Source organism: Schistocerca gregaria, chromosome 1 (genome assembly GCF_023897955.1).
Source record: "Schistocerca gregaria isolate iqSchGreg1 chromosome 1, iqSchGreg1.2, whole genome shotgun sequence".
Lineage (NCBI taxonomy): Eukaryota > Metazoa > Arthropoda > Insecta > Orthoptera > Acrididae > Schistocerca > Schistocerca gregaria.
Window position 1 is genome coordinate 355,101,219 of NC_064920.1, and position 18,586 is coordinate 355,119,804.

Below are 18,586 nucleotides of genomic sequence, written 5' to 3' on the forward strand. Positions count from 1 at the left end.
TCAGACATCATGACGCTTTCCAGAATGCGACCCCTGGGGCAAGTAGTCGGAGAGCTCCATAAGGCATTATGAGCGTTGAAGTCCCCCAGAAGAAGAAATGGGCGGGGGAGTTGGCTAATAAGGTCCGTGAGAGCCTCAGAGTCTATCGCATCCGGAGGTGGTAAATAAACGGAACAGACTGTGAGCCTCCGACCCACAAGAATGTCAACTGCAACTGCTTGCAAGTCGGTGACGAGAGGGAGCTCAGATGAGGGGTGCATGTCACGGACAAAAACCGCAACACCACCCTTTGCCCTTTGCCCCGTCAGATCATCTTTTCGATATACGGTATAGCCGCGTAAAGAAGGAGAATCAGTGGCCCGAAAATGTGTCTCTTGGAGACATAAGCACAAGGGGCACTCTCGTATAAGGAGTTGTAATTCGGCCACATGCGTCCTGAACCCATTCAGGTTCCACTGTAATATGGGAGCCAGTGATCAGGGTGGCTGAACTTTCACCCTGCCTCTGTGCTTTGGAGGAGAGACCGTACTGGCCGGAGATTTATTCCTGGGGCGAGAAGATCGCCCCCGGTCGACATCAATGTCCATAAGCTCCGATGACGACCCACGGGAGATAGCACACAGTACGATGGCCTCGTCATCGGACCGACGCTGACTAGTCTCCTCAGGTGGCAGAACCTTCATCTTCTGAGGCTTTGTCTTGGGGGGCTTGGAATGCAGAGCCTTGTCAACAGTTGGAGGTTGACTCGCCTGGGCAGAAGGCGTCATATGGGGGGAGGCTGGAAGTACCTCAATGTCAGCAACCACGGCCTTGTCCGATGTAGCGGGGAGAGCCGCAGATTGCAAACCAACCGCAGCAGCACAAGTGCACTGGCAAGCGCAGGTTTTAGTGCTAACACTAGCAACCTCCGTTTGTGTAGCAACAGTGGCCAGTTGTACCGGATTTTTGAGAGCGGAAGCGAAAGATGTGGAAAACACAGGAGGTTGCATGGCCTTAAAGAGCTTCTTGGCCTCACCATAGGGGATGCGCTTAGATGTTTTAATCTCCTGTACCTTCCGTTCTTCGAGATAGATGGGGCAGATCCGGCTCCAGACAGGGTGACTCCCAGAGCAATTCACGCACTTCACAGGCGATGAACAATCGGCTCCGTCATGGGCAGGCTGACCACATTTACCACAAGTGGCTATCCCATTGCACCCCAACGTAGTATGCCCAAAGCGCTGACATTTAAAACAGCGCATTGGGTTGGGGAAATATGGCCGTACGGGCAAACGTAAGAACCCCGCTTTAACATGCTCTGGGAGTCTCGGGCAACTGAATGTGAGAATAAACGAGTCAGATTTGACGAGGTCCCCATTGACTCGTTTCATAATGTGCTGCACGTCAACAATTCCTTCGTCAGCCCACTCAGATTTTAGCACGTCTATGGGGATATCCACCAAGTCCCTACACGTCACAACACCCTTACTATAATTCAAAGTGGAGTGGAACTCGGTCTCGACAGCGTACTCTCCTACACAATTTGCTTTCCGAAGGGCAGCGACTTGACGGGAACTAGAAGTTTCAACTAACAGAGTCCCATTGCACAGTCGCTTTACAGATTTCAGTGTTCCTGCAATTCCCTCAAGACCCTTGTGGATGTAAAGGGGAGAAACCCTCTCAAAGCTACCCTCCTTCCTTTTAATAATCAAAAACACATTCTGATTATCAGCATGTGCTCCGTTACTACATTCTGTTAAATCTCTAGCAACACCAGGCGCTGGAGGACTCGCAGCGCGTAGCCGCTTTTTCGATGGGGTGTGTTTTCCTACCAGCGGCCCACCCAAGCCACTGGTAGGGGGAAATGTAGAGGTCGAAGGGTCCATTGCGGTCCCACGAGCAGCTAGGGAACGAAAAGTCCGCTCAGACAGAGCCCCGCGTGCCTGAGTAAGCCTTATACAACTGGGGTGCGGCAGGTGCCCCAGAGGTTGCCCGCTTGCGACTGTTCCACCCCAACAGCCATGCAACTTCTAGGCGCGGAGCACACCGAAAGATTGAGGCGTTTTTATAGAGGTTGGCCTTCCTCGCAATCCAGGCGGTCAAGCCAAGATTACCATTCCCCGTAGCACACAACATTTCACCGCCGCGCCGTACGGTGGTCGCTGAAGCATGTCCGGGGGTTACGGTGACAGGGCACTGGCGGCGCAGACCAGTCCCCAGCTCAGGACCCAGGGGTCGCCAAGCCCGTACTCAGCAAGTGAATGCTGAGCCCCTGGGGGAGAGAATGTACTGTCGCAAGAAAACCGGGCTCCAAACGACCACGTGGCACTGCCGAGAGGGAAAACTATCGTATTTGGCGTATGGATCTGGCACGTCGCACTGTATTTGCAGGAGCAACGTGAGTAGTACTTGGCTCCACAGTGACACAACGAACTGTTACAAATCGGTTGCTTCAAGGAGAGCTCCGAGCCAGTCGTCCTGAGCGTGCATTCCGCTGTTACGGATGCCAAACAATAGAGCAGAAGTCCTACGCCGGCCGTTGTGGCTGAGCGGTTCTAGCCGCTTCAGTACGGAGCCACGCGGCTGCTAAGGTCGCAGGTTCGCATCCTGCCTCGAGCATGGATGTGTGTGATGTCCTTAGGTTAGTTAGGTTTAAGTAGTTCTAAGTCTAGGGGACTTATGACCTCAGATGTTAAGTCCCATAGTGCTTAGAGCCATTTGAACCATTTAAAGAAATCCTACATGTGGTCTCCTTTACAGATGAAGCATACTTACCCGAGGTTCTCCCTATAAACCGAAATCGACCATTCACCTTCCCTACTATAGTCCTCACTTTGTCGTTCTATTGGAAGCCACTTCACAACGTTACGCCCACGTTTTTTAACTACGTGACTGTGCCAGACAGGGCATTACTGACGCTGTAACTGAACGTTATGGGTTTGTGTCGTATATAGTTACCATGGAACGTGACACATCCTTCAACCCGTTTTCGCACTGCATCACGCTCTCTTTCAAATACACCTCTCTGCATCGAGATTGCAACATATGCATCGGTCACATGGTCCTGTAACGTCTGCACTTTGTCGATGGGTTGGGCAGACAACAATGCCTTTAAATGTCCCCATAGCCGGAAATCTAACGGATTCAGCTGTCGTTTACCTTTCGCAAGCAAGTGCTCTACCAACTGAGCTACCCAAGCTCGACGCACGACCCGTCCTCACAGCTTTACTTCCACCAGTACCTAGTCTCCTACTTTCCAGACTTCACAGAAGGTCTCCTGCGAAACTTGCGTAACTGGCACTCCTGTGAGAAAGGATATTTGGGAGACATGGCTTTGCCACAGCCTGGGGGACGTTTCGAGAGTGAAATTTTCAATCTGCAGTAAAACTGTGAAGCTGTCAGGAGGGGTCGTGAGTTGTGCTTGGTAGCTCAGTTGGTAGGGCACTTGCCGCGAAAGGCTAAGGGTCCGAGTTCGAGTCTCGCTCCGGCACACAGTTATAATCTGCCAGAAGTTTCATATCAGCACACAATCCACTGCAGAGTGAAAATTTCATTCTAGATTATTAATATTATTATGACTATTTAATAACAGTGTTATTCACAATGCGGCTTTCGGTCAACTGCGAGCATCGACATGATTGAATGCTTGATCACAAGCCACGTTTCCGAAATAGCGTACAGCGTGAATGTGATGGCGGCTGTGATGGAAGGGGGGACGGGGGAGTAGCTTGGCTGTACAAGGCCGAGAGGTGACGTCAGGGGCGCTCAGCCGTCTGGGAGCCGCTCTGCTGCCATTTTCGGAACGAAACGACCTGATTTCAGGCAACATTGTGCTTCAACACGAGCGTCGGAATAACTGGCTTTCAGGAGGAAAAAAATTGCGCTTCTCGGGGCTTCCAAACAAATTCCACGATTGACGATACTAGAGTGAGAATTTAAGCATATAGGTCTAATGTTAAAATAAGAAGTTGTGAAACGAGCGAGTAACGCAAGATCTATCTAAGTCTCCATTATGAATTCCCGTGACGGGTAGCAATCGAAGGTTAGATAATGACTGGACAGAAATCTATGTCCTGAGCCGGAAAGTTTGCTGTGAGAACAGATAAGTAAAAGAAACTACACCACACTCTTGTAGTAGCAATTAGAGGGTTGGAACTTTAATAGTGGGAACTATTTATTTACAGCTCGTACAAAATAGATCAGTGTTTCAAAGTTTTACTGGCCTTCAAAGCAGTCACCAGCATTATGGTTAGCCCGTTGCCAGCGATGTGGAAGACGTAGGATACTCTTAGAAGTGCCAGCTGTGTTGACAGTTAGAGCGGCGCCGTCTATTTCCCGACGAATTTATAGCACTTCTGAAGGGAATGCCGTGAAGTGTTCTCTCCAGTTTAGGAATCGAATTGAACTCACGAGGGCTTAAGTCAGGGGAGGACAGTAGGTGGTATAGGGCTTAGCAGCCCCATCAGTCAAACAAATCAGTAACAGCTTGCTTGCACTGTACGTGCTTGAGCATTGTCCTGCAAAACGACGGTCAGCTCCTGCAGAAAGTGTCATCACTTCTGTCTCTAAGCTGGTCGTAGATTGTATTCCAAATATGAACAGCATAGAGACGGAATTGATGACACTTTCTGTAAGACCTGACCATCATTTTGCAGGACAATGCTCAAGCACGTACAGTGCAAGCTGTTACTGTTTTGTATGACAGATGGCACTGCTAAGAGTATCCTACACCTTCAACATCGCCGGCAACGGGTTATACACAATTCTGGTGGCTACTTTGAAGAGCAGTGTAACTGAAACACGTATCTATTTTGTACTAGTTGTAAGTAAATACACTCCTGGAAATTGAAATAAGAATACCGTGAATTCATTGTCCCAGGAAGGGGAAACTTTATTGACACATTCCTGGGGTCAGATACATCACATGATCACACTGACAGAACCACAGGCACATAGACACAGGCAACAGAGCATGCACAATGTCGGCACTAGTACAGTGTATATCCACCTTTCGCAGCAATGCAGGCTGCTATTCTCCCATGGAGACGATCGTAGAGATGCTGGATGTAGTCCTGTGGAACGGCTTGCCATGCCATTTCCACCTGGCGCCTCAGTTGGACCAGCGTTCGTGCTGGACGTGGAGACCGCGTGAGACGATGCTTCATCCAGTCCCAAACATGCTCAATGGGGGACAGATCCGGAGATCTTGCTGGCCAGGGTAGTTGACTTACACCTTCTAGAGCACGTTGGGTGGCACGGGATACATGCGGACGTGCATTGTCCTGTCGGAACAGCAAGTTCCCTTGCCGGTCTAGGAATGGTAGAACGATGGGTTCGATGACGGTTTGGATGTACCGTGCACTATTCAGTGTCCCCTCGACGATCACCAGAGGTGTACGGCCAGTGTAGAAGATCGCTCCCCACACCGTGATGCCGGGTGTTGGCCCTGTGTGCCTCGGTCGTATGCAGTCCTGTTTGTGGCGCTCACCTGCACGGCGCCAAACACGCATACGACCATCATTGGCACCAAGGCAGAAGCGACTCTCATCGCTGAAGACGACACGTCTCCATTCGTCCCTCCATTCACGCGTGTCGCGAAACCATTGGAGGCGGGCTGCACGATGTTGGGGCGTGAGTGGAAGACGGCCTAACGGTGTGCGGGACCATAGCCCAGCTTTATGGAGACGGTTACGAATGGTCCTCGCCGATACCCCAGGAGCAACAGTGTCCCTAATTTGCTGGGAAGTGGCGGTGCGGTCCCCTACGGCACTGCGTAGGATCCTACGGTCTTGGCGTGCATCCGTGCGTCGCTGCGGTCCGGTCCCAGGTCGACGGCCACGTGCACCTTCCGCCGACCACTGGCGACAACATCGATGTACTGTGGAGACCTCACGCCCCACGTGTTGAGCAATTCGGCGGTACGTCCACCCGGCCTCCCGCATGCCCACTATACGCCCTCGCTCAAAGTCCGTCAACTGCACATACGGTTCACGTCCACAATGTCGCGGCATGCTACTAGTGTTGAAGACTGCGATGGAGCTCCGTATGCCACGGCAAACTGGCTGACACTGACGGCGGCGGTGCACAAATGCTGCGCAGCTAGAGCCATTCGACGGCCAACACCGCGGTTCCTGGTGTGTCCGCTGTGCCGTGCGTGTGATCATTGCTTGTACAGCCCTCTCACAGTGTCCGGAGCAAGTATGGTGGGTCTGACACACCGGAGTCAATGTGTTCTTTTTTCCATTTCCAGGAGTGTATAATACTCCACATATGCTCCTGGTATGTTATAGTCTGGCTAAAGGGAGTCAATTGTCATTCAAAGAGCCTTTTTGGAGTAACAGTGTGGTACTGCCGCGTAGGCTAGAGACTGATGTGCTTCGATTCAGTGGTACGGTACTGAGATACTACTGTCAGTCCACGAAAGAGATTTATACCAAAAGATTTGTACTTATACGTATAACTGATCAGTGGTATGAGAACCACATCAGTTTTTTTTTCCTTCTCTCTCTCTCTCTCTCTCTCTCTCTCTCTCTCTCTCTCTCTCTCTCTCTTTCTTCATGTCGAATAGAGATGGTGGGCTGCAGGAGAGCATAGCCTTTTTAGCCGATAATATCAGCTTAATAAGTTAACGTTTTGGTATTACGGTTTGACACTCTTTTTCGTATATGTTGCCGGAGCTGGGGGGGGGGGGGGGGGGGGCAGAAGTTTATGTTCGCAACAGGATCTGGACGACAGCTTTGGCATTCGCCTCAACAGCTGAGGGGAAAGCTTCCAAAAATCATGCCTAGCGGTGCTGATCCTACCATCTAATTTTACCGCATCGAGTATGCATACCAGGTTGAGGCAGACTGCATAGCAGTCACCGCTGCATTCCATATGGTGCCGAGAAGCTCGGAAATATCAAACGTATATCTAAAAGGAAACAGAGAATGATCACACGCCAGAGTGTGTATCAGACTACCAATCACTTCAAAAAAGGTGTCTCAAAGTTCGTAAAAATTTAATTAGCAATATCCAAGTATAGGTATTTAGTGTGGCATATTCGGACATGGTTCAAATGGCTCTGAGCTCTATGGGACTTAACATCTCAGGACATTAGTCCCCTAGAACGTAGAACTACTTAAACCTAACTAACCTAAGAACATCACACACATCCATGCCCGAGGCAGGATTCGAACCTGCGACAGAAGCAGTCGCGCGGTTCCGGACTCAAGCGCCTAGAACCGCTCGGCCACCGCGGCCGGCTGCATATTCGGACATCTTTCAGCTCTTTATGCATCGTAACGGTAGAAAAACTGAAAACTAGAACTGTACCAATACACAAACAAAATTTTTCTGTCTTCGTCACTGGCTTCTACAAAGACGTCCTGTCTTCCATTATCAATTTGCTCAGAGGCTTCTGAGAAATTATTCTTGTCATGAACCGTTCATGGTTGGAACGGGGAGAAGCCAGTACCAATTACTTCCTGATATTCTTACGATATTTGTACTCTGAAAATCGCTGTAAAGTATTCTCTGCCCTGTACCTGACAGATATTTTCAGAGCCAAATGTGGTAATAATTTCAGGAAATAATTGGTGCAGCGGAACTGAAACGCGCAGACTGCTATTCTTCTAATTATAACCATTCCTTTTGATTCAAAGCGACAAATTCCAGCAAGCGCGCAGCTAGTGGAATTAATTAGCTCGACAATTTGTACGTGTAAAAACATCTCTTAATAAAAGGGAGGAGCGGCGATGGAATAAAGGTAACGAACTGCGTAATTATGCCCCGCGCTAACTTTCACGTGGATTCATCACGTTCCAGAGCAGTCGCGCCTCTCTTCCCTTCTCTCCTGCTCTTCGAAACACGCAAAACAAATGCATATCAAAGATACTGCTAAGTTTCCAATTATCTTTCCAGAAAAGAGATACTCGGTGAAATGTAAACGAATTTGTTTCTCACCTTAGCTGTAGTTCAGTTTTTGTTCAAACACTACCATACAGTGAACAGATTAATGGTACTCAGATGCTGTACAATACACTGGCATGACACAGAAGAAAGGGTACATACAAGCGATATGAGTACCCTGCGGACAAAAATAAATAAAAGTAAAATGAACGCCATCGTCGTCCTAATACAATTCAACGCACCACGACTCTCGATAGTTATCTAGATTCAATATGATATGAACCAGATAACCTTCTGAACATAGCAAACACCAATGCCCCACCACTCCAGACGCAAGAAGTCGTGTGGATCGTCAAAGTAGGTGGGTTACGTGCCCACCGTTTGGTGCGTAGTTCCAGACGATTCAGCGACGTTCAGTGTGGTAGAAATCCCGGAACTTTGCAGTCCTCCCCAGATCTGTGTCTGATCCCGAATATTTCTCATGCCAAATATATTTTACGACTGTCGTACCGTTTCCAGGGCACCATACTCTACCCTTTCTTTCTCGGCTGTCTTTCGAGAAACATCGTATTGGAGGATTGGACAAGTGATGTTACGTTTGCCATCAAGATGATGTCAATTTGCTTCAGGCGAAGAAGTACACACCTGGGTACAAACATGGTTCCTAGAGCAATAGCAAACCTTTGTCCATGAAGGCATTCACCTTCTTGTTCAGGTGGTATAAAAATCTTAAGAGTTATTATACTTGAAATAATTAACAGTTTATTTACTTTTTTCTATTGGTCTCCTTTTCATGTAACTGCCCCTTATATTCCCTCTTTCAGGCATATATATTAGCGCTTTCTTGAATTCAGAACAGAATATTTATAATTTTCTTCTGTACATATATTCTGCTCGTTATCTTGTTCGCGCAGTTTTGTCCGAAAGGATGATGTTCTCGCTTGCATATATATTTGATTTGAATTCAAGAAAGTACTAACATATATGTCTTATTTGTTCTCAAGACAATGGGAAAACATAAACTCAGTCTACATCACAGTGGCAGTGAGGTTAGCTGAGTATTATTATAAATTAAATTATTTCTGTATGGTGAAAATAAGAGCGAGCTTAAATTATTATGACTTGCAGCAGCAAAAGCAGCAGCAGCAGCAGCAGCGGCACAGGATGGTCACGTGACCGCCCAGTACCAGTCTAAAACGCCTACAGGGATCCACAGCGAGCAGTGTGCAGTTTTAATGGAGGTCACTAATATTTGGACCAGGAGATATATGTACTTGATTTCTTTAGTGTGTGCATGAATGAATGAAAGAAGATTAGTCTTTAAAGTTCCGTCGACGACGAGGTCATTAATAAGATCTCTGATTGGGGAAGCAAATCGACTACGTCCCTTTCGAAGGAGCCTTCCCAGTATTTGCCATAAGCGACTAACGGAAATTTAGGACAGCCTAAAACTGTATGAAGAGATAGGGATTTCAACAGTTGCCTTTCCGAATGCAAGTCTAGTGCATTACTACTGTAGTACCATGGCAGTATTGTGCCACTCATGTAACACAGTCCTTGTGATAATTTTTGAAAAATATATATTGTAGTAATACTGGAACACTTACTTGTTTATCACTATAGTCTCCACAATATAGCGGAGTGTCATTTGAATGACAAAAGCGAACGTTTTCCCTACACCAGGCACACCTGCCGAAAGAAAAATTAACGCTGTCAGATAGATCACAGTAATTTTTACAGTAGCTTTATTTAGACAGAATTGCAGTGGAATAGGAAATAGTCCTGGCCGTTGTTCCGCTTATTATGCTGTATACCGAGCATACTTAAAGCAGTTCGTAAGATGTGCTGATGCAGACTGATTATGTACAAATGACTGAAATTTAACAGTATTGTTCTCCTGATAAATCTCAAGTGATACATATCTCTTTGAATTACAGCAATATGCTTGGTGTTGCTGACAGTGCATACTAAGTGAACAACACACAAATAAATTAAAAATTGCTTTCTACCACTTGTAGACAAAAAGTTCTTCTATATCTACATCTACATCTACAGGACCGGCAGAGGATATATCGAACCGTCTTCAAGCTGTTTCTCCACTGCGCCACTCTAGAATAGCGCGCGGGAAAAATCAACCTTTCTGTGCGAGCTCGTGCTTTTCGTATTTTATTACGGCGATGGTTCCTGCGTATGTAGATTGGTGCCAGCAAAATATTTTCGCATTCGGAGGAGAAAGTTGGTGATTACAATTACGTGCAATGGAAAATTCCTTTGTTTTATTGATTACCAACCCATTTCCGTAACTCTCCCTCCCCTGCTTCATGTAACGCAAAATGAGCTGCCGTTCTTTGAATTTTGTCGGTGTCCTCCGTGAATCCCATCTGATGTGAACCACATAAAGCGCAATAATACTGCAGAACAAGACGGAGAAGCGTAGTGCAGGCACACCTGTTGCATCTTCTGAGTGTTCTCTAAATAAAACGCAGTCTTTGATTAGCTTTCCTCCAACATTACCTATAAGATCATTCTGTTTAGATTATTTACAATTGTAGCCCTTAAGAATCTAGTTGAATTCGCAGCCTTTAGATTTGTGTGATTTATCACGTAACTGAAATTTAGCGAATTCTTTTTAGCACTCATGTGGATGACCTCACGCTTTTCATTTTTTAGAGTCAATTTGCTCTTTTCCCATAACACATAATCTAAGTCATTTTGCACTTGGTTTTGATGTTCTGATGACTTTACTAGACGGGAAATAACAGCATCGTCTGGAAACAAGCTAAGGGTGCTGCTTAGGTCATTCCCTAAATAATTTATACATATTTCGAGCAGTAGAGGGTCTGTAACACTTCCGTAGGGGAACGCCAGGTATCGCTTCCGTTTTACTCGCTGACTTACGATCAAAATTAATTGGTCATGCATGACTTAAATAATATTTTTTAAATTTAATTGTATCCATATTTCGCAGCTTCAAACGAGAATATATTCAGCAAATTGAAAGTGTGAATTAAAAAACTCCTTCAGTCTCAACTTTTCATGTTTTATTTAGTACACGATGCATTTTGTACCCTGTGGGTCCGTCATCCGGTGTAATTTGTCGTAGCTCATGCTTCATTTTTTTCTCTTGAATGAGGTGAAATGCATATTCTTCTCATGAAGAGATTTGATGTTAGGTTATTAATTTCGTACCTCAAACGCGGAAAATATGTGCAGAACAGTGAAACGCTTTTCTTGGATTATGTGGTAAGTTTCACTGTTCATCGTTTCCACTATTTAGCACATATTTTCCGCGATTGACGTACGAAATTAATAATTTAACATCAAACCTTATCATGACAGGAATATACATTTCAATTCATTCAAGAGAAAAATAAAGTATGAGCTATGACAAATTACACCTGGTGTTGGGACCCACAAGGTCCGAAATGAATCGTGTACTTAATAAAACTCGAAAGGTTGAGACTGAAGGCAGTTTTTAATTCATACTCCCAGTACAATTTTTAAATAGATTTTTTTAGCGTTAACGATCACCATTTTCCAAACGGCACCGTCCATAAAAGGAAACCCGATCCAGTTGAGAGTCCGAGTAACGACGGAGAACCCAGCAGCTCCGCTTTTTAAGCGAGACAGCACACAAACATGGCAGACCCTGAAGCACGTTCACCTATCGGCGTGGCAGAGGTGCACCAGTAAATCGCCTCTGTTTGCAGTTATATCGGCGACCGCTAATGGTTGGTTGGCAACAGGTTCGTTAGCGGACTTGTCGCCGAGTGGCCGCTGTGTAGGCGTTCCAGTCACACGCTGGCATCTAATCGGACACTGCCAGCCACAGAACATCGGCAGCGAGGTTATCTATTCCGCCTTTTGTTCTGCTACAAATAACACAAACCTGACTCACCATACAGAAAAATTCTCATTAGTCCGTCGACGAATTTATTAGTCACTGTCTTCAAATGCTATTACCGACATCGATAAATCTAGATGCAAGTGTTTTTCGTTCTACAGTATGTGAATGGAAGAAGAGCAGATTCAAATTCTGGTAGGACTGCTCTTTTTTAATATCATCAGTTGTTTCCTCCTCAAACGATGGTACACGTAACTCATTTGGAAAAGGAACAGTCCATTTGATTTTCCTTCTTTGACAAGAGCGACATAATATTCCTTTCCGAACGACTAGATGTCGATCAGACTTCCAATCGTACCGGAAAAGAACTATTGAATGAACAGCTAGAATGGGAAGGAACACAATTGTTGTTCGTTAATGTTCCACTCTCTTTCTTTCCCTCTTATGATAATCGTTACAGTCATTTTACTGTCTGACCTACCGTAAAGTTATTCGCACATTCTCGGCTGACAGAAATATTTGTCGTAAATCATCTCTTTTGTATCTGGTCATCTGGTCCGGTCAAGATATCAGTGAGAATCTACAGAGGTTCTGCAAAAGGACTTATTCCCCTACTACCAGTAGCATATCGTAGATCGTTAGAACAATGAAGGGTAGCAAGCGATTGGAAAAAAAGCCCAGCCTATTCTCGTTTTTCAAGAATAGTCGTAGAACGAATGCACATAATTAAAGGCCTAAATTGCTGACGTCAGTTTGTTGTAGAATTATGAAACATGTCCCATGTACACGCATTATGGAGTTCCTAGAGAATAGACATCTCCATTACAAAAATAGAAATGGACACCGAAAACATGGATGTTTGGAAAAACAGCTCGCTCTGTTGGTCCATTACTTCCGTGCCGTAGAGAAGGGCACCCTGGTTGATGCCGTGTTGCTTGTCTTTCGGGAGACGGTCGCTATAGTTCCGCACTGTAGTTTGGTGAACAAAATACGTGGTTGCCGGCTATCGGACCAAATTTGTAACAGGATTCAGGACTTTCTATGAGATAGGACTCAGTAAGTTATTCTTAAAAGGGTTTAAACCGCAGATGTAGAGCTAATTTCTAAAGTATCCGAAGGAAATGTTATAGGACCCTTCCTGTTTACAATACATGTAAATGGTCTAGTGTATAGCGTCGGAAGCTTCAAGATGATTTTTGTAGGTTATGCTGTTGTCTATAGAAAGGATGCTAGACCGTAATGAAATGCAGAATAAACTCAAAGGATGATTGGATGGTGCAGGGACTAGAAATTGACCCTGAACGTATTAACGTAACATAACGCTGCCTTTATATCGCGTGCACCGTGGCCATATATGGCAGCGATCCCCAAAAAAAGAAACGTGAAAATGCTGCACACTCACAGCATGAAACACCCATTGCGGTTCTTCCTTGTCGTGGCGCTATATCCAGCTAAGTAGGAAGAGTCCTGGGTAGACAGGGTATAAGACAGATTTTTCGTTCTCCTGAGGAAATTACGGAGATGATTCGTCTTGTTAAGGATACTCTCAGCCGCAGGGTCCCTGGAATTTATAATATCCCCTGTGAGTGTGGAAGCCATTATATAGGTGAGACCATTCGTACCGTTTCTGACCGCTGTGCAGAACACCAACGCCATATTAAAAATACAGAACTGGAGAAATCGGCAATTGCAGAGCACAGCTTCACAAACAAACATAAAATACTGTTCGATGAAACAAAAATCCTGTCCCGTGGCCCCACACACTGGGATTCTGTTGTTAAGGAGGCTGTTGAGATAAGATTGAACGAGAAGAACTTTAACCGTGCGAGCGGATACTATCTGAACGGTGCATGGAATCGAGCGTTCGGTGCAGAGAAGCAGCAGAGACATTCCTTTCAAGGTTTACTTTCCAACGGAAGCGGTGGTGCCACCAGCGCACACATGGACACCGTTGCGACGGCAGTACGTAATCGCCGACCAATCACAAGCTGACCAATCAGAAGCCGTCCACGGGCTATATAACGCCACCACAGCAGCAGTGAAGACAGTCAGTTGCTCCTGATCATGATGATGGAGGCTATCGTCGAAAGCTCGAGACTTTATCCCGAACTGACGCGGCGAGAACACCGAGAATGTTCTCTTCATGCTCACCGATAAAGCACAGCATAGAACGTCACAAAATCACAAGACGCAGTGACAATGAGAAAGGAAGGAAGAACATTAGCCCGAGTTAAGTTCGTGTGTGAAACTGTTATATTGGTGGAGTGTGAGTGAGTCTGACAGGTGATACAGATAGTCTCAAGTTGAGAATAAGGAAGTGAAGAATCGAGGTCTTTAGGAGGAGGTGGAAAGCAAACCGGCTAAAAAAACGGTTTTTAGATCTTTGCGGATTTAAAATGCCCACTATTTCCTGCGGAGAACAGTTTTTGTTTCATATAAATTAGACAATTTTTTCGTGCGTTATGATGGTTTTCCTAACACTGTATGCAATCCGGCATTTTAATGCCACGCCTTCTTTTTTGCGACATGCAGAGATAATGCACACGTTTCTTTTATTCCTGGTACGTGTTTTCCGGCTTCTGTTTGTAAATTAGGAGTTATCGGGCACGTCCATAAGAGAATGGAGTCCAACTGAGAACATTATGACAAAAAAAAGAAAAAATAGCGATGGAAGCTGGTAAGAAGATAAGTGGTCCAGGTCGATCACCAGAAACTGTATTTGCTCAGATTATAACCCTCAAATTTGGTGTTTATGACGCTATTTTATGATTCAGTGAGGGTGTTACGAGAAAACTGGATGTTTTTGAAGTATTGAGCATAAAATCTTGTGGAAATAATGCAAAATCCTTGGTGCAAATAGATAAATGGAGAATCCGCAAAGCATAAATTGCTAATTTCAAATGCAGAAAAGAAGCTAGACAGGAATCAAAAGGGACCAAGAAAAGTAAACAGGATCAATATGTCTCTGAGATGCTGCTCAGTATGGTGCAGGAAAATATTAATGGTAGGTAACTCCTGTCAGTAACTATCGTACAGTTGCATCTAAACTTTAAATTGATTTTTCTCAAACCTAAGTTTTTTGACTTTCAGGAACCATTATTTTCTAAGTTAATTGGGTTATAAATATGAAATTTAGTCAATTTTTACTCAGCTTGGTACTAAGTTATTGCAAGGAAATTGCGAAGTACCAACCCAACAGCAACTGTTTTATAGTAATTAATGTATTAAAAAAGTGAAATTTTATTAGTGAGACTATAAAAAACTTCTTCTAATCCATCGGTTGTATTTTGTTCATTTTACTTGTTAACGCAGGCATATATGTCATAAAAATTCAGTAAAAATTCACTGTTTTTACACTTATAGTTCTTTTGAAAATTGTATCTGTTCAAAGGGTGCAATATCATTGGTGGAGTAGGGATAAAAATTGCCTTCCGTCTCGCCTTAAGAGGTTGTGAGCTGCCTCAAGTGATGGAAGACGGGGGACAGATTCTCCCTTATCGGAGGAATTTTGCCATCTATTTGAGATGGTTTTCGGAAGAAGGGAGAGAGAGAGGAGGACGCAGGATCACACTGTGGAGGGAAGGAAAGAGAGAGAGAGAGATGGGGCGGGGGGACTTACGGATGAGGACGTTAATTTTTCGGAATTGCACATATACTTCTGGAAACTTACGTAAAGTGCACATAATGTTCCACATCTGTGAGACGGAAAGGAAGAAGTACGTCAGAATGCTATGAAGTGTGGAACACTAAGCGAAAAGTACAGTAACTAGTTTACAGGAGTTTACTGAGAATTAACTACAATACGATTGTCCGTCCCCTTCTGAAGTACTGCGCGATATGGAGTCCTTACCAGACTGAACTCCCGGAGCCCATTGAAAAAGTTCAAAGATGAACAGCGCGTTTTGTGTCACGGATATGATAAGCCGGTTAGGGTGCCAGTCATTAAAACAGAGGCGTTCTTCGTTGCGGCGAGTTCTCTGGAAATTTGTTGTAAGGTCTTATAGGACCGAACTGCTGAGGTCATCGGTCCCTAAGATTACACAGTACTTAATCTGACTTAAGCTAACTTATGCTAAGGACAACACACATGCCCATGCCCGAGGGAGGATTCGAACCCCCGACGGGGGTGCCGCGCCTACCGTGCCAAGACACCCAGACCGCGCGGTTACCCCGCTCCTCCGGATGCGAAAATATTTTGTTGATCTCACATACATACGGAGAAATGACATTCGTAACAAAATAAGAGAAAATAGAGCTCTCTAGGAAAATATGGGTGTTCATTTTTCCCATTTGCCTTTCTCAAAGTGGCTGCGCGAAGCGTCCAGCGAAACTTACGCGTGAATTACAGAGCATTTATGTAGGTATGGACCTAGATTTTCTAATACTACAATGACGAAGAATTCCAGACCAAAATGTCTCATTTATGAATATTAGAGTTATAATCATAATTTTTTCACTATTATTTCTTGTCTGTCTCGTTGGTTATTGTCATCGGTATCGAATTAACACAACAAGGAAACATCGAGTGTCGGGCCAACTGTGTTGTCACGTAAGACAGAAGAATGTACTGCATCTCATATTTTCGCCAACAACATTATGCATAATAGCTCTGTTCTTATTAGCGTTCTAAGAACTGGCTTTTAAATGTATCGTGAGCGTACTGCATGCGGCACTTGTTATTCTCGTAGTTATTCTGCAGAGCCGTATCACACGTATGTCGGCAGTTATTCACCACCACTTAGATAATTTGGAACTGGTTCACTTACATTTTGGCGTGACCACACTTAATGTTGTTCGTCTCTTACCAATGATTGTGGTGTAACATTGGTCGCTCGTGGATGCATAAAAGTAGATTAATATTATGTTGAGTGATGAACTACGAATACAGAATTAGCAGTTCACTTGACGTTTATAGTCGTGGTGAATGAGAGGCGAGCCTCGTTCAACGCGTTTCAGTGTACCTGCAGTGAAATTCAGCGACATAGACATTACGATATTTTTTTTTTCATGATTTGTTCTTTGGCCAAAGCGTTTAGTTCCTCAAGTTACGAAAGCCGAATCCAGAAAGGTTGTCATAGGCAATTACTTCTTACAAAATAACCATCGATGATTCAACGGAGGATGAATTCAGCCGTTAATTTCGCTAAAATGTACCGCTCCAGACTTTCAGCTAACATCGGAAGTGAAGATATGAGTTTTTGTTTACGTCGACTATTTTTGCCTGTACAAAGGTAGAGGACAAAGAATCCAGCATGATTCGTAATTACCCAGGTCCTTACAGCTTCACAGTCACAACAAATCCTGATTTGACGGTTTCATGAAATTGAAATTATGACTTTACGTGTGGCACCAAGACCAGTCATCACTTAAATGAGATGCGTTACAGTCTTACGGGAAAATGCATGTCAGTTTCCACACTCATCCATCAGAACGTGAATAACTGTAATAATCAACATAATTACAAAAGGATACTGTGTGCGGCTCCTCATTTCTGAACATAATCGCCTTGAATTTCAAATTACAGTACCATTTAAACTTATCTCTCCAGCGTAACAAGACGTGGCACGCATACTTGCATAATTAGCGCTAACAAATTACTGCTTGTGTAATGACCGTCTAGTATCTCAAATATAATACCAAACTACCGACTCCTGTAATCGCAGCCACGCCTCACTGCTCATGCAGCCACTCAGAACGCCTGTAAAGAAGGCAACTCGCAACTCACACACAGTGAACTGGAAGGTTGAACCAATAAATCCCACTTCCCCACTCACGGGTTTCCGAAGAACTGATCCTTGAAAATAGGTATACTTGTCCTCGGCGAAGGCAGCTTGTTCTAGACGACCGTGACGCAGCGCTTTTAAAATACAAGTCTTTCAACATTTCGAGGCCGGATTTTGTTTCTGTTGCCAACTTTTTCCTCGTAAAGCTTACTAAGTTACGAGTTTTAGTATATCTCCGTCTTCTGTAGCTGGCGCTTACAAGAAATGCATTTCACAATCTACGAGGTGCTATCAATAAGTAATGCAACACTTTTTTTTAAAGCAAGTTGGTTTTATTCAAGATTCTAAGCACCATATTATTCACCATCCTCTGGCTGAGGAAATCTATTTTACAACCTTATTGGTAGGGCCTGAATGGCCGCGGGGTACCACTCTACGGATCGAGGTCGGAGCTAACCTCTTGCTGCATCAATAATCTCGCACAGATGGTCCTTCGTTGCTCTTTATCGTCTTTTTATGTGGCGAGAAACTCAGAGGGCACCCCTTTGAATACCCCAAATGGAGGACGAGTGTGCCAGCACTACCAGCAGAGACGTCCAATTGTGCAACGGCGTGTTGACTGTGATCCGTCAGCCACCGCGAATGAGGTTGTCCGCATGTTCCAACACTGCAGGAGGTATACACTATGTGATCAAAAGAATCCGGACACCCTCAAAAACATACGTTTTTCATATCAGGCACATTTTGCTGCCACCTATTGCCAGGTACTCCATATCAGCGACTTCAGTACTCGATACACATCATAAGAGAGCAAAATGCGGCTTTCCGCGGAACTCACGGACTTCGGACGTGGTCAGGTGATTGGGTGTCACTTGTGTCATACGTCTATACGGGAGATTTCCACACTCCCAAACGTCCCTAGGTTCAATGTTTTCCGATGTGATAGTGAATGGAAACGTGAATGGACACGTACAGCACAAAAACGTACAGGCCGACCTCGTCTGTTGACTGACAGAGACCGCCAACAGTTGAAGAGGGTCATAATATGTAACAGGCAGACATCTATCCACACCATCACAGAGGAATTCCAAACTGCATCGGGATCCACTACAAAAACTGTAACATTTAGGTGGGAGGTGAGAAAACTAGT